The sequence below is a fragment of the Astatotilapia calliptera genome, chromosome 14 (genome assembly GCF_900246225.1).
Source record: "Astatotilapia calliptera chromosome 14, fAstCal1.2, whole genome shotgun sequence".
Taxonomy (NCBI): Eukaryota; Metazoa; Chordata; class Actinopteri; order Cichliformes; family Cichlidae; genus Astatotilapia; species Astatotilapia calliptera.
In genome coordinates this window covers 35972552-35986763 of record NC_039315.1, presented here as the reverse complement: position 1 = coordinate 35986763, position 14212 = coordinate 35972552, and the positions used below count along the sequence as shown (strand labels likewise).

Here is a 14212-nt window from a genome sequence, read left to right as displayed (position 1 = left end):
AACAGAGCTGTACGTTTGAATTTGTTTCCAAAACCCCGCAGTCAGGACGTGCTATATTGTATTTAGATAGAAGCTAGCGAGCTAACTCCCTGCTAACTTCTAACTCTGTTAAATGTCATAAATTCCGTTTTCATGGATGCCTGGATGTTAAACTCAATTGTTACACCTGGTAGAGCAGAACGCTGATCATTTTATTAAAGATGAAAGACTTTAGACAGTTTTTAACTCTCAGTAATGCCATAGTGATCGTTTGATATATGGACCTGCAGCGGAGTTTAGGCCCAGACACGGCTAGTGACTTCAGACTTAACGACCGGATAGTGAACAATGGTGCTGTTAAATCACTGCACATGAGTGAATGAGTTTGCACTTGGTCCTGAATCCACCAGCGAGCCTCTCTCATTTCATATATACTAAAAACCACTCTGCTGCTCTCTGGCAAGGAATGGTGGTGGTAGATATCAGTTTAAATACTGCATTGATTCCCGATAGAAGAGACCACGCCCACCATTTCATTCTCAGACACGTCAGAGAGAGAAAGCGAGAGAGGACAGGAGGAAGCGTGACACCGTGGAAGTGGTAAGCTTCTGGGCTGACGGTGAGTTAAAAACCGGTAAACTCTGAGTGACTTTCAGAAAGCCTGGACAAGTACTTGCCAGGACCACTTTAAAAATTATAAGAAAGTTTGTGACTCAACAAGACTGCACTCAAGACTTTTGCACTATATTTATAGGCAGTAAGCAGTACATAAATTCAATCAAGTTACAATTCGACGTGAACTGGTTTGAGACCAGAGAAAATGAAACAAGAAATAGGATTTTTTTTTTTCACTTAATCTCGATTCCTTCCTTTTTTACTTCCGCCGTTAGACTTGAAAGCCCCGCCCTGCTGTCCGTCTCTCACACACAGAGAAAGTGTGACGCTGTAACACGTTGAGGGAAAGAAACATATGAAGGCACAGTAACGGGGTGAGGTGCAGCTTTCTCCTCCTACAAACGGGCTCATTTCTCTGCCATTCAAAGGGAAGTAAGCGCAGACCTTCCGAGGACAAAGACAACTTCTGCAGGTTTTCAAAGCATCTCCAAAGGTATGTGATGGTTCTATTTATGGTTGAAGCTGCAAACGTGACTGGAAGGCGTCCGGTCACAGTCGTGGCGAAACGTAAATATGCATGCTATTAGTGTTTTTTTACTCCGAGCTCCGTGACCGATAAACAGGAACGTCACGAAGCTTTCGCTGTCTAAATTCGGACTATCAGCTGAGGTTAATGGCGGACCACGAAACATTCACACACATGTCGAATAAAAAAGCATTTTTGGGGGGCGGAGGGTTATAACACTGACCCGAAGGAACGAATCCTAAACAGACTGAAGTTTGCTGAAAGCTGACTTTATGGGGGAACTTTTGTGTGGCATTATGGGTCATCGGGCTCGGCATAACAGGCTTGTAAACACGCCTTTATCTTCTGTGATGCTACGACACGCGTGAAGAACCCGCGAGGAGGAATCACCTGAATGTGTTGTGTTATACAGCTGTAACACCGGGCGTCTGATGACTGCAGCGCTCTCACTTTTCAAAGAGGCAAAGATACTGCCTTGAGCCAACTTGGGGAATAGTATTAATAAAAGGTGATGGCTGAGGGCAGAGGTGGGCTTGACCACTGTGGGTGGGCACTGGCAGAAGTAGATATGGAGTGGAAGTGGGCTTTGGCAAGCGCGTACGCTAAATTGGATATGATACAGAGAAGATTAGCATGGCCCCTGCGCAAGGAAGTGGGCTTGAATACTCTCAGATGGAAAACATGATAAGGTGATAAGGTCTAATATATTTCTCTCTCAGTGTGGTCTTATTTGGCAGCGGTTAGAACAGAGGTGTTTCGTCAGGACAAGTAGAGCAAACAGTACTCGCCCTGTCAAATCTAAACATAGATACAAATGAATGCAACAAAGGAATTTAGGGCCACATTTAGAACGCATATTATCGATCATTTTGTGAATAAAGCTGTAAGTCTATTTCAAGAAAAAAGTCCAAATGTGGAGATCACAGTTGTTCCAAGACAAACAGCCACGGCTGCTGTACCCTCTATAAAATGCCTTGTATAGATGAGTTAGTGAAACAAATTGATCCATCTTCTTTATTACACGAGGGTTTAAACATCAGTATCCTTGCATCTGTCCATTACCAGCCCTTTCATTTCGTACAAATCCAGCCAACTTTTCCAAATTTGTGTGCGTATTCCTTCTGAGAAGACGGCAGCTCTGACCATGTCTGCTCTAAAACCAGGCAGGTTGAGCAGCTGCTCAGATTATCATCTATGAGAATAACTGAATGTAATATGTTTAACCAGCGTTTAATCCCCTGTAGATATTGACTGTTAACCACACTACTCAAGCCTTTTAATTTAGGATTTTTTTCTTTTTTAAATTAATATATTTTAATATACTTATTCTCCTTTAGTCTCAGCTGACTGCAGGTTTCCCCAATTTTTAAACAGCCCATTTGTATAAATACTGAAACTAGTTACCTCACAGCACATTGTTAGTCAGTGGGCTGGTTTCAGTCATTATGTAAGTGTCCTGTTTATAAGGTTGGGGAAACCTGAAGAAGTCACCTGGATGAGTGACGAAACGTTTCTCCAGCTGAAAGCGCTACATCCAGAGAACAGAATCAACCGTTGGGGATGGTGTTTTATTGCTTTCTTTCGTCTCTGTTTGACTCTCTGTACCAGTGGATTAGACACCTATAGTTGTTTATTTTGGCATCGCCAAAGCTAACTTGGAATGGACTTGAAATTCAGGATAATAAGAGGACAGGCGTGCCTCATTGTCTGAAGTGTTTGAACTTTGTGAAGGCTCTCTGATGTCACTTTCACTTCTTACAATTGATACAAAATACTTTAGTCTATGCACTGACCTGGCCTTTACAGCATGGCTGATTTATTCTATCAAGGTGACCGCTAATGCACATTAATGACACAACTTAACACCTGCTCATCCTGTGGCCTGATGCATTAGACCTCAGATTTCTGTATAGTTTTTTATTTTATATTTATATCCTGTTCATAGCCTGTACACAGCTTGTACTCACTACAGCCTGTACATACTTAGTTATAGAATATTCACAACATACATCATACCGTGTACATTATAACATACCATCAATCAATCAAAATTTATTTATATAGCACATTTTTAAGACCGAAGTACACCAAAGTGCTTTCCATTAAAATCGCAGTACAAATAAAATCACAATAAAATATAAATTACAAATATATAAAATATAAGATAATTACATAATCTAAATACAGAGCCAGATGTAAATTACCCTAATTCGCCTTAAATGCCAGATCAAACAAATACGTTTTTAAACGTGATTTAAAAGACTGAATGGAATCTGACGCGCGAATATGAAGAGGGAGAGTATTCCATAGCCTGGGTGCAGCAACGGCAAAGGCACGGTCTCCTCTGGTCTTCAGCCGAGACCTAGGTTGCACCAAGAGCAGTTGGCCCGATGATCTTAGTGCTCTCTGAGGGCTGTACAGACAGAGGAGATCAGCTAAGTAGTCAGGTGCCATATTGTTCAAAATTTTATAAGTAAACAATAGAATTTTAAAATCAATTCGATATTTGATAGGAAGCCAGTGTAAATTTTTCAGAACAGGGGTGATAGAGTCAAACTTTCTAGTGCCGGTCAAGAGACGTGCTGCGGCATTCTGGACCAGCTGCAGACGCTGCAGAAGAGAAGATTGTAGACCCAAGTAGAGTAAGTTACAATAGTCCAGTCTTGACGTAATGAAAGCATGAATGAGTTTCTCCATATCTTTGTGTGGTATGTAGGGTTTAGCCTTAGAGATTAGGCGTAGTTGATGAAAGCTAGTTTTTACCACAGTAGAGACCTGTTTGTCAAGTTTGAAGGAGCTATCCATGAAAACTCCAAGATTCCTGGCAGTATCAGTAAGGTAGTTAGCAACAGGCCCAAATGTGTCAGTCAATTGTCCCAGAGGCATATTTCGGTCAAAAACAATAATTTCTGTCTTCTTTCCATTTAAAGTAAGAAAGTTACGTGATAACCAGTCCTTGACATCACTCAGACAGTCAAACAGAGGATGTGGTGAGGATAAAGCATCCCCAGTCAGGTGAAGGTAGATTTGAATATCATCAGCGTAACAGTGAAAAGAGACATTGTGTTTTTCAAAAATGGAGCTCAAGGGCAACATATAGAGAGAAAACAACACAGGACCCAGTACCGAGCCCTGGGGCACACCACAGCGGAAACGGGCAGAAGAAGAGGAATATTTTCCCATCGAGACGGAGAACGACCTCTCAGAAAAATATGATTTAAACCAAGATAAAACATTTCCTTTGAGGCCTACTACATGTTCCAATCTTGCCAAAAGGATATCATGATCAACCGTATCAAAGGCTGAGGTCAAATCCAATAGTACTAAGACCGCAGAGCGCCCACAGTCAGCAATTAAGAGAAGGTCATTAAAGACTCTTAGTAGGGCAGTTTCGGTGCTGTGACGCGGTCTAAATCCAGACTGAAATTTATCACTTATACCGTTTCTCTCTAAATAGGTCTGTAGTTGCCGAAGCACTATTTTCTCTAAGACCTTTGACGTAAAATGAAGTTTAGAAATCGGCCTGTAACTAGCTAGAATGTTACGATCAAGGGTACTTTTCTTGATGACAGGTTGCACGACTGCATGTTTAAAGACAGTCGGAACATAGCCAGATGACAGTGAGAAGTTCATTAGAAATAAAATACAAGACCCGATTGTATTCAATGCATCCTTAATGATACGAGAGGGAATAATGTCGTGCAAAGAATTTGAGCTTCTCAGATTATTAATTATTTCCTTTAAAGTAAAAAATGACACAGGTTCGAACTGTTGGAAAACCGTTGAACATTCAGAAGCTGGGGCTTGATTTACTACCAAAGAATGTGTGGCCCTTAACAATGAGATTTTATCTATAAAATAATTTAGAAATTTTTCGCAGAGGGCCGGGGAGGCACCCACTGAAACATCCGAACAGGGATTAACCACTGAATTAAAGATTTTAAACAGGACTCGAGGATTATGGCTGTTATTCGCAATAATGTTAGATAAAAAAGAAGTTTTTGCCATTTTGGCAGCCTTCTGGAATTTAGACCGGCTCATATGCAGGATGTCAAGGGACACCTGAAGTTGATCTTTTTTCCATCTTCTCTCAGCTCGACGACATTCACGTCTAAGAGCGAGGATGGATTCATTTAGCCAAGGTTGGCGTGAGGTTTTACGGCGTCGAATCTTTACTGGAGCCACAGTATCCAAAATAGAAGTACATATAGAGATGAAAGAGTTGACTACGCCATCAACCGAGAGAGGTGCATTACTGATGTCTTCATAACCAAAAGAATTGGCAAAGGCCGCAGAAAAAAGAGCAACAGCCTCAGAATTAATCGGACGTGATAGGCTCGGTGGACCCTCAGAGTTCAATTCCATATTGCATGACTGAACATCAAACATAACTGGGAAATGATCCGAAATCCCAGCATCATTGATGTCTGTGATGCAAATGTCCAGTCCATACGACAATACCAAGTCCAGCATATGCCCTTTAATGTGGGTTGATTTCCTCACCCACTGAGTGATATTAAAAGAGTCAATAAGGGCAAGAAAGTCCTTTGCCAATAGGTCCTCCTCGCAGCATATATGAATATTAAAATCACCACAAATAAGTACACGATCATAACTTAAGAAAATAATTCCTAGAAGATCAGCAAATTCACGGATAAAGTCCTTGTTGCGCTTCGGAGGTCGATACACCACCGCACAGAGGGTCTGGGGGGGAACCGGACAACTCCAGTAGTTGTACTTCAAAGCTGGAGTGCAAGGTGGGAGGCAGTTGCCGCACTCGGAATTTACTTCTAAAAACCGAGGCTAGCCCTCCACCCCTGCCCGCGGTCCTAGGAGAATTAAAGAAAGCACAGTCCAGTGGAAGAAGTTCCGAAAAGGAAGAGGACTCACAAGGGCGAATCCAGGTCTCTGTTAAAAACAGGACATCCAGCCTTGATGCAAGAAAAAAGTCATTTACAACGAAGGACTTGTTCACCAGTGACCTAGTGTTTAGCAGTGCCATACGGAGCGTAGCCTCGTTGACGCTACTGGGAGCACGTCCCAGCCGACGAAGATTACTGTAATCCACACCTCCTCCAGAGGCCCGCTTCCAGCTCCATACAGGTGGACACTCAGCTGGTAGAACCGAATGGGCTTGCTGGCCAGCATAGCGAATCCATCGATGACGACACAGTCTGAAGGTATGCTGGGAGGGCCACAGGTTGTCAATAATGGAGCAGTAGCCAATCACTCCATGTGCTTTTAGGTAAGCTTTAATACGAACGCGAAAACCACTCCGCTTACCCCGTTTCCTATATCGTTTCTTGTGCGGTGTAAAAAGAGGCAGGTAATCCGTGCAGGCGGAAGTATGTGGTCGAGACTGGGAAAAATTCCCTAAGTTCCAATATAGATCCGGCTTTTTGTGATTCAAGGGTCGAAGATTTAAAAGAGTTTGTCGATCATAGGCAATCAGGGCAGTAACATCCGGAAAGCATATAGAAAGTAATAAAACAAAGAGAAAACAACACTCAGGAAGACGGACCCAAAGACGGCTTGCCGTGCACACTGGCGCCATCTTGGAAAAGTAAGGACCCATTTCTGTAATATACTCACATATCTATATTATTGTTAATATATATTGTAATTAGAGCTGAGCGATAGAACGATAACGATATGTGTTGCGAAATAACTTTTCCTCGATAGAAAAGTTAAACTATTGCGTCTGTGAAGGTTCTCAGTCAGCAAAGAGGCACAGAAAAGAAGACCAGACACCAGCGAGGGAGGATAAGAAGGACAGACGCAACAACATTGTCATCCCCTATGTAGCCGGTGTATCAGAGAAACTCAGGAGAGTTTTCTCCAAGCATGACATCCCAGTGCATTTCAGACCCAGCAACACGCTCAGACAGAAACTGGTTCACCCGAAAGACAAAACGCCAAAACACAGACATCATAATGTGGTGTATGCTGTACAGTGCAGCGAGGAATGCTCAGACCTCTACATCGGAGAGACCAAACAGCCACTTCACAAGCGCATGGCACAACACAGAAGAGCCACCTCCACAGGACAAGACTCAGCAGTCCATTTGCATCTTAAGGATAAAGGTCACTCTTTCGAGGATGCCAATGTTCACATTTTGGACAGAGAGGACAGATGGTTTGAAAGAGGAGTGAAAGAAGCCATCTATGTCCACTGTGAGCGACCATCTTTGAACAGAGGCGGGGGTTTACGACACCAACTCTCTGCCATCTATAATCCAGTTTTGAGATCCTTCCCAGACGCCTTAACACCCACTCACATCCTGGGCCATCTGACCTCAGGAATTCGCATGATAAGGTGGGGCCAGGTTTCACAATGAACTCACCCGAAACTCTGGCTGATTGGGACCCACACCCAGTTTCCCACCTTGGCTCAGGCGATTAGAGGATCATCAGGGGGTCCTTTTGTCCCTCTGTGGGGGGAAACTCCCACTAGGTTTATATCTGGGACTCTCCACCATTTGACCTTAGAACTGAAGAAGCTTCTCGGATGAGAGGTGAAACGTCTTCAAGCAACTTAAAGAAGTCCAGATGCTTTTCTTTGCAAGCTCCTTTGACTTAAACTATTGCGATAGGCCTCATCTCTCTTGTCCTCTTTAAAAAAGAAAAAAAGAACAGCCAATCCAAATTAAGTAGCGCAGAGCCAAACCAATCACAGCCGTCACGTCACGTGACTTGTTATGTGCCGCACATGTGTATTTGTTTGGGAAGCAGCCAGCGGTAATGGAGGAAATGAGTGCGCCGACTAGAGAAACATCAACCGAGCGTGACCGAAGGTTACCGAAGAGAAAACAGTTGACGGTTCCAACGCCGGAAGAGCCACAGAAGCTCCGTAGTGTGAAGGTATTTCGGCTATTTCAAGTCAAACAGAGTAGCTGCACTGTAAATGTGCCGAAAGCAAGTCTGGAAATACAATAAAGCGGTGCAGCTCAGTCTCTGCCTGGAAGCGCTGATTCGTCATTCGGCTTTTGTCAGACTAAAGTAACTGTTAAAACTGTTTGAAAAGCTCAGCTATACAACAAGGAGAGATTGAGAATTTCCTTTTAGTTCTCAGTTTATTTGATACTGACAAAAGTTAGTCAGTTTTGTCTGTTCTTCTGTAAAACAAACTAAGATTTATTTTTAGAATTAATATTTTGTTTCTAAGTGGAATTGACAATTTAGTCTGTTTCGTTTGTTCTATTTTGAAACTTAAACGCTTTAGCGGCTGCCTTTTGTGTAGTTTGCAATATTTGCCTTTATTTATCTGAAAAAGTCTCATGTTCCTTAAGTACATCTACCCTGTTGAACTTATTATGGGAAATAAATATTTAAATAAAAACAAGCTGCTGATTATTTCACATTTTACTTGTGAGCAACGGCACATTTAAATCTTACAAATATAGTTATTTGGCTGATATCGTGATAGATATCGTTATCGCCTGAAATGAAAAAAACATCGTGACATGAAGAAATCTCATATCGCCCAGCTCTATTTGTAATATATCTATATCACTAAAGCACTTCTGGATGGATGCAAACTGCATTCCGTTGCCCTGTACCTGTGCATGTGCAATGACAATAAAGTTGAATTCTATTCTATTCTACCTCATCACTGTTACTAATAAAGTAGCAAAGATCTTTTGAAGGAATGCTGTTCATGTGTCCAGAAGAGTTCAGGAAACTTGGAAAATAAATGCTAAGGTTGTGCACCTTACTAGGACTTTGTTTTCTTTCTTGTCACTTATTTGTATAGTGCTCTGTGCGTGTTTGGTTGCGATGAGAAGAAGTGACATTCCCCAGAGTGAGGTTTGTAGTTCCTGTTCTCTAGAGGAGTGATGTATCTCTATTTTTACCTGGCTGTATTACCATGGTAACATACTCTGAGCACATAACCAGGTCATGTCCAGAGTTTTTGTTTAAACTTGTCTCCAGGTGCCACGTTTCACTGCTTCTTACATTTCAAGTATTTTTAAAGTACAATGTAGATTCTTTTTTATTTCCATTGTTGGGGAATGCATTTTAAAAGAGCAAGCTGGTAACTCGTCCATTACTGAAAGCACTGAATGAAGCATGGCATAGCTCCTTCCTACTCTTAATGAATTTTAGGCCACAGGTCACATTTACCTGTACAGTTATTCTATGCACTTTAAGGACTTTCTTTATCAGCTTTATCTTTGTGATATTCATGGTCAGTTTATAACATCCTTTTCCCTGCATGCTGCTAGATACAGTTACACTAGCTGCATGTGAACATTTTTGCAGTCAAAGAACTTTGACTTCAACATCTTCAAAGACGTGTGCAACAGAAAGCGATCAAGAGATTAAAGCATGCAACACATCACAGAACATATCATGTTTGAAAGTTGCCACAAAACGAAATTCATGAGACCCCCCCTTGGTGTCTGCTGCCCATATCCTGACAGGTTATGATACTGTGTGTAGACAGGATGCTGATTGGTTGAAAAACTACTCAGAGCAAGAGCAGCGTTCACCACAGAGGGAATGAGTGTGTCAAAAAAGAGTCAGCAGAGAGACCTTGACAGATGGCAGTGGACAGTTTTCATCGTTTTTAACACTTTCCTTTACTTTTGTGCAGCTAAGATAAAAGAGCAACCAACATTTTTATTAAAATGTGTAAACATGATGCAGAGCTTTGTAGAGCCAGAGCGCCAGCTGGTTATTGAATGGATTTTCAAAATAAGAGCGAGGTCCACTGAAGTAATGGATGGGTGGAAGCATGGATATTTGGTTCTTGTGTGTAGACAGCTGTACACAGCGTTCAGCACAAGTGGCTTTGGTTATAAATGTTTTTAACTAGGATTTACTGTGCATTCATTAACCAACAAAGGACTGTGTTTGTGTTAGTCTACCTGATGGCGTCCAGCAGCTGCATCAATGTTGAGTTTTTGGATACAGCTGAGGATTCCTTCTACTTTGAAGGTAAAAGGCATTTTATACTTTCTCAGTAGTTGCTCAGTCTGTACATTTAATCATGTCATTATTATAGGTTAATTATGCAATTATTTAAATTTTATTTCTATTGTCTTTTTTTCAAAATGTGAACGCGTCCTCTGAAAATCTAAAAGTGGCTTCACCGGGTAAAGGATTTTAATATTTCTCTTTTTTAATTTCATTTTAGAATATGATAGCAGAGTAGTATTGTGAGGCGTGATGTGAAGCTCATCGTCGTGTTGTTCTCTCAAAAATACAGATTTTGAGGAGGATAATTTCAGAAAGTCAGGAGAGTATCATTGGTCCATTGAGAGCAAGAACGGTGCTGGATACCTGATTTTAAACCAAGAAGACACATTCGTGCTCCAGACCTGCTGTGGTAAGACAGAGTTCTTGTTGTTATGGTTACTGACTTTTCAGTTCAGTTTGGTTGAACTTGGCAGGCTCAGTAGGTAGAGTGGTGGCCCCATGATCAGAAGGGCAGGGGTTCGATACCCCTGAACAAAGGTACTGTCCCTACACACTGCTCCCCAGGTGCCCAATAATCAATATCAATAAAGTATTCCAAAAAAAAAAAGAGCTTGTGCGCTAGCTTCTTCAACATTGTAATTGTTGAAATTTTTTAAGAATAAAGCAACTTGCTGAGAGAATAAAGCTGTTGACGCATGTTGATGGACATTTGTCTGCTTAGTCAGGCAGGGCTGGATCAGGTGACCCCAAATCCTCCCTTAATTACATTGCAATAGGCCTCGGCTGCTGGGACTTCCCGTGATGCACGATCTCCCGTGATGAGCGTTTCTTGTTCATTCAGTAATGTAAGTCGCTAATGACTTAATGCACAGAGATGTATAAACACATAGTGAGTGAGAAAGGTGACTGAAGAAGAAGTACTCGATGCATCATGCAATCGCCCAGCAGCCTACACCTATCGCAGCATAACTGTTAATAAAGTTAAAAAAAAAAGGGTCAGCACGGTGGTTAGCAGTGTCGCCTCACAGCAAGAAGGTCCTGGGTTTGAATCCACTCTTTAGCCAGGGCCTTTCTATGTGGAGTTTGCATGATCTCCCGTTTCTGTGTGGGATCTCTTCGGATACTCCGGCTTCCTCCCGCAGTCAAAGACCTGCAATTAGTGGGGTTAGGTTAAACGATTATTCACACCTATATGTGAGTGGTTGTGTGTCTCTGTGTTAGCGCTGTGACACACTGGTGACCTGTCCAGGGGGTACCCTGCCTCTCACCCTGTGGCAGCTGGGAGAGGCTCCAGCTCCCTGCGACCCTGAATTGTTTAAGTGGATGGAAGTAAAGACCACTGACTGTACCTTTAAGTGAACAATGCATTTGTAGAACGACTGCAGAGGTCTACACTGTGGAGCGGAAATGATTACAGCAACCAGCAACATGACCAGCTGCCTCTGCAGTGAGTCTCTCTCAATGTGGTGGAATTTCAACCCTAACATGTAGCTAAGTTTAGTGTTAATGTGAGTCCCAAATATAATAGATATAATAATACCATATGTCCAAATCTGCAGTCACTACAGCTGCTGCCTGTCAAAACGTGACCCCAGGATTTTAAATTGGTCGGTCCATTAAAAGCCGAACAAATAAGTTTGTGGAGCGCTGCAGTTTGGTCCTGTTTTGCACACAGAACAAACTGACACATAGAGACGAACAGAACAGCAGGATATCATCACCTTTGTTCTTTAAAACAAGACATAGCTGAATGACATGCTGCTCTTGCTTGTCCTTGTTTCCTCTTCAGAGAAGAAACTCTGCATCTGGACCTATCGGAGCTCTACTCTAAACAATAAGGAAAAGATGCCAGTCATGATATATACCCTAAAGAATGACCAGACAATGGTGGTATGTTGTGAGGAGCACAAAATTCAAGCTGTACCAATGGTAAGTACAAGAAATCACGAGTTGGTTTTAGTGCACTCGCAGTTATTCTGATATTCATCTCATTTCACATTAAAAACAAAAAGATAACATCTGTACTGGAAGCATTTTGCTCAATGCGTTGAAGCTGACATTCAAAGTTAATCAGCAGTATACTCTTATCTCTGTGGTTTGGCCTGTGCTGCAGAAAACTGGGCAGTCTGATGGTTTAGATATTAATAAGAATCCAGTGTATCAGTAACTGTAATTTTACTGGCCCATAAAAACCTTTTTATATTTTTAAAAACAAATACAGTTTAATTAATAAAGTTCATTTTTATTCCAAAACAATGTTACCAAAGCCTTGAAAAAATGGGATCTACTGCACTCCATGCCCCCTTTAGATTCACCTCTGCTCGTTGCAGGTATATAAAATGGGATGGCTGCCGGCAGCCTTCAGCAAGCTGCCTGATTTAAATATTGCATCACACAAAGTTAACAGTCTGCTTTCATTTTAGCTGCTGTAAAGTTACTGAAGGCTTTCACTGTGTTAAACGCTGACTGGCAGCTACATACCTTCTCTTCATGCTGGAACTTGTTGAACAGGTGGTTTGAACAAGGCTTTTCCCCAATAACAGTTTAGATGGTGATTACAGGAACAAGTGTTGCTGTTAGATGCTGGTAAAACATCTTTCAGTCCACCTGATTTCCACCTCTCTCTCTCTCTCTGCTCCTTGCTTTGAAGAACAGAGTAACATGAGTTCAGTTTACGCTTGACTCATTTCATTCTTTTGAATTACTGGATTTTTAAAGTCAGCATAAAGATCCACTTTGACGTTCTGTTATATACTGATCTCCCAAACCCTACGGTCACGGCTGGGGCAGCAGTCGTGTGGAATTATTTAAGGACCCAAAACGCAGGCACCTCCGAAGTGAGGAGGCTTTATTGAGGGAGGTGGAACAAATACACAAGGCGAGAAACAGAACAGAGTAACCTCAACTGGGAAAACTAAAAAGCAAACCTGAAATGATAACCGGACAGAGACAGAGACACGCAGACAGACGCAGGGAAATCACTCAGAATGACGGAGGACATGAACGCAGAGAAACCAGCAACAGGAGAACACACAGGGCTTAAATGCACACAGCAGTGATCAGGGGATGGGAGACAGGAGGGAAACACAGCTGGAAGAAATCCCATCTGATGAGACAGGGGAAACGTAAACTGAATGCACCCACATGAGACAAGGACTTTCAGAATAAAACAGGAAACTAACAGACACAGAGGACCTGAGAAGACACTGAACTTAACAGACTTACAAGCAGACACCGTGGACAGACGAGGGAACACAGGCAGGCATAAAACAAAAGACATAACAGAATAAACAAGAACATAGGATGATATAAAGAAACACCAAACACTGAGTCGTCAGACTCAGGACCATGACACCTACAGCAATTTTCAGAATCATTGTGATAGGAGACTTAAAATTACATACTGATAATCTCTAACTGCATAGATACGGAAATGTATCTTAACATTGCAAAATCATTCACTTTTGGTGCAACATGTTGGTGAGCCCACAGTGGATCTGGATTTTGCTCTTGGCCTGTCAGCTTTCCTCTCTAATCTCTATCTACACCTCATTTTTCGAATGTTAACGATCTAGTTAATTGGTTTAATATTCAATGTTTATCAGTTCTGGACTGTGGAGAACTGATAAAAGCCAGATTAGCGCCAATCTTTCACCCTGGAGCACCAATCACATCTGTTACCACAGAAGAGTGTGCAAAAGCTGACCACAGGTAGAAATCACTGATCTCCATGTTCACTACCTCCTCCTGCTTAGGAGTTACTACCCATGTTCAACCAGCTCTTTAGATGAATAAAACCATCTTATTTTACTAGTTCATTTAACATTGATTGTCATCGTTCCTGGTTGACACCATCGGCAGACTCACGAATCCCGCTTACTCTGCTTTCCATGCCTCCATGTCTCCTTGATATGCCCACTTCTTCCTCTTCAGCCTACAATAACTTTCCTAAATTCATTAAAGAGGTTCTATCTGACATCTCCCCCGTCTTCACTTTATTATAAATCAATCTATTTCTTCACTCCAGGTTACTGTAAAATAGTCAGCATCTTCTCTCAGCTTATTATAACCCTCCCTGCTTTCCACTGTTTTAGAGGATTTCACGCCTAATTCACAACTGCTTTCAAAAACATTTGGCAAAGTTGTCGCTAATCACGTCGTCCTTCCTGG

At 41.9% G+C, this 14212-nt stretch overlaps 1 non-coding gene across 1 annotated transcript; it reads left to right on the top strand.

The window, feature by feature from the left end:
• The first annotated feature begins 1701 nt into the window (after positions 1-1701).
• Positions 1702-1807, top strand: LOC113037066 (U6 spliceosomal RNA). The gene has a single exon (XR_003274565.1). It is a non-coding gene; the product is annotated as a U6 spliceosomal RNA (small nuclear RNA).
• Positions 1808-14212: the final 12405 nt, after the last annotated feature.